This window comes from Palaemon carinicauda, chromosome 41 (genome assembly GCF_036898095.1).
Source record: "Palaemon carinicauda isolate YSFRI2023 chromosome 41, ASM3689809v2, whole genome shotgun sequence".
Lineage (NCBI taxonomy): Eukaryota > Metazoa > Arthropoda > Malacostraca > Decapoda > Palaemonidae > Palaemon > Palaemon carinicauda.
This window is the reverse complement of record NC_090765.1, coordinates 7,206,938-7,209,437: the sequence shown is the minus strand read 5'-3', so window position 1 is coordinate 7,209,437 and position 2,500 is coordinate 7,206,938. Positions and strand designations below refer to the sequence as shown.

At 35.6% G+C, this 2,500-nt stretch overlaps 1 protein-coding gene across 1 annotated transcript in view; it reads right to left on the bottom strand.

The window, feature by feature from the left end:
- The window catches only part of LOC137632189 (transcription factor RFX4-like), a 201,823-nt gene extending 199,589 nt beyond the window's left edge, over positions 1-2,234 (bottom strand). The window contains exon 1 of the mRNA XM_068364068.1: positions 1,929-2,234. The gene's annotated coding sequence lies outside the window, so the exon portion shown is untranslated. The remainder of the gene's footprint in view (positions 1-1,928) is intronic.
- Between the last annotated feature and the right edge of the window lie 266 nt (positions 2,235-2,500).

The window sequence follows — 2,500 nt, the reverse complement described above, 5'->3', positions numbered from 1 at the left end:
TACAAAATTTAAATGTTTTATGGACGTAAAAAAAAAATTCAAAAGTTTTCCATATATATTAGAGCTTACGTCTGTTCATTGAACAATTATCACACGAATTTAAATATCAGTGGCTACAATTCTATGCCTCATGTAACCTATTCTAGGCCAAATTTGATGTCAAAAAGCCTGCAAATTTGACTGTCGGACATCGCCTTTAAATTCGCCGGGCCGAGTAAACATTATGCATGATTATGCATCGTTACTTGACAACCCGGCAGCATGCTTCCGAATATTTTTAGTTCAAGAGGAAATGCTTTGATTTACCCTCACCGTGTATCATAATTCAATTCATAATTAGGCCTATTGTTGTTATTACCGTCATCATTATTTTTCGTTTGATCTTGAATATCACACTTACCTTCAAGACATACTTATAACCATTCATTAATTCTTTATTTTTTCTTTATAAGAGCATTATTTTCTTCTGCTAACTAAAGGACAAAAATCTTTATATCGATAGTGACTTTTATTTAAAAGAAAAGAAATCGTAAAACATAATTTGTTTTTATCAATAAAAAAAAGGAGAAAAATTTTAAGATAATGTAGAGTATTGCAGATTTCGTTGCGTCCATGAGCCTCAAAAGTATCAAACAACGTTGCTTATGGGTTATTGAAGTCGAATATGCAAATCTTTATTTCATACACGAATTCCGGCTTTAATCACTAATATTTTCAATGAATAATCTCAAACAAGTCTAAAAAGATTTTGACGTAATTTTTGCTTCTTTTTATTTAGTGATGCGAAATTTATTTCAGTTATAGTTTTATGGCAATGTTTCTTGCAACGGTGTCTTTTTTTTTCAATTTGAACTTATATAGAAATAGCGATAATACTAACCCTTTTCAAGGTATTTTTACCTCTATTTTTGTCGAGGTGATGAATCGAAATCATTGATTTTATCATATGATATTTATATGGCGTACAGGCATATATATATATATATATATATATATATATATATATATATATATATATATATATATATATATATATATATATATATATATATATATATATATATATATATATATATATATATATATATTTATACACACACACACACACACACACACATATATATATATATATATATATATATATATATATATATATATATATATATATATATATATATATATAGCAAAGTTATATCTACAGTATATTCCTAAGGCGTTTTATGTAACAACAATCAATGAAATCTGCATCTGTGGTGATTTGAAATTTTGAAAAACCCTCCATCAAAAGCATTGATAGAGACGTTCTTTGACTTTATCCTTTTTACCTTTGAAACGTTCATTCTGGAATCCAAATAAGGCTTTTAAACTCTTCAGTAATGTAAAATACATTGTCGATAGCGCATAATATGGATAGAAAGTGTAGAACAGTTGGCTATGTAATATTGGATTATTTTCAGTCGCTGAGACCTGTAAGAAAGCTTATAGCCAAAATGTTGGATTTTATTTTCCCGCTTTCGTACACTTAAACAATTGCAGTGAATTAACTGAATAGACGATTCTCTGCCTCGTAATCTCAAGTAGCTCAACAGTGTAATGTTGTTTATTTTTCCTCTTTGGTTAATTTTCTATTACCTGCTGTTTGACAACCCCCTTACACATTAGGCTTCACATCACAGGTAGGTCTACTTAAGCTAGGGGGATATATCGAGAGTTCCCGGCAATAATATAAATAGAAACGAAACGTCGAAGATATCACTTCCTTGGGCCCCCTACCACATCGAAGCCACCCAACCGAAAGCCTGAGGCAAACGTAAACGAATGGAAAGCATTGGTGTGGCGAAGGTGCTCTTGGCTGTTTTGGTTGCTAAGTGAAGCTAATGTTAGTTAATAGGTTGACTGTTGGTTGCCGGGCGCCAGCCCTCACTTACCTGTGTCGGGATGCATCCATGGAAAATGGTTGAGAAACTGGTCAGCGCCGTCACAACTTCCTGACGCACTCGACAAATGGCGGGGACTCGACGTCCTCGCCAGTTCCGGAGAGGAAGAAGAAAGAGAGGAAGAGACCAGCACCTGGCGGTAGTGGTTCAAGACGAGGATCGAGGAGGCAGTTGGCGTCTGGTTCTTCCAGTATTCCCGTGCTCTTAGACACTCCTGCCTGGCGCGGCTCTAATCCACTTTTTAATAACGACTTTTCCCCTAAAAAAAACAACCCCAGTTGAGACTAGTAGCGGAACTCTTACCTTCCGCTGGATATGGGATAAATTAAGGTGTAATTTTTCTGCACAGATTAGTCGGATGTTAGTCCCTCCCTGGCCCATAAAGCCCTTTAGACTAGCCAACCAATAGGAATGCACCGCGTCACTTTCCGACCAATCAGCAACGACGGTCGAGGCCTAGCCCCGCCTACCCAGAAGGGCGTTCTTTGATTTTCTTTTGCCTTGGGAAGGGGGAGGGAGGGACCATGAATGGGAGGGGGAAGATACCTTCCATATTAGAGACT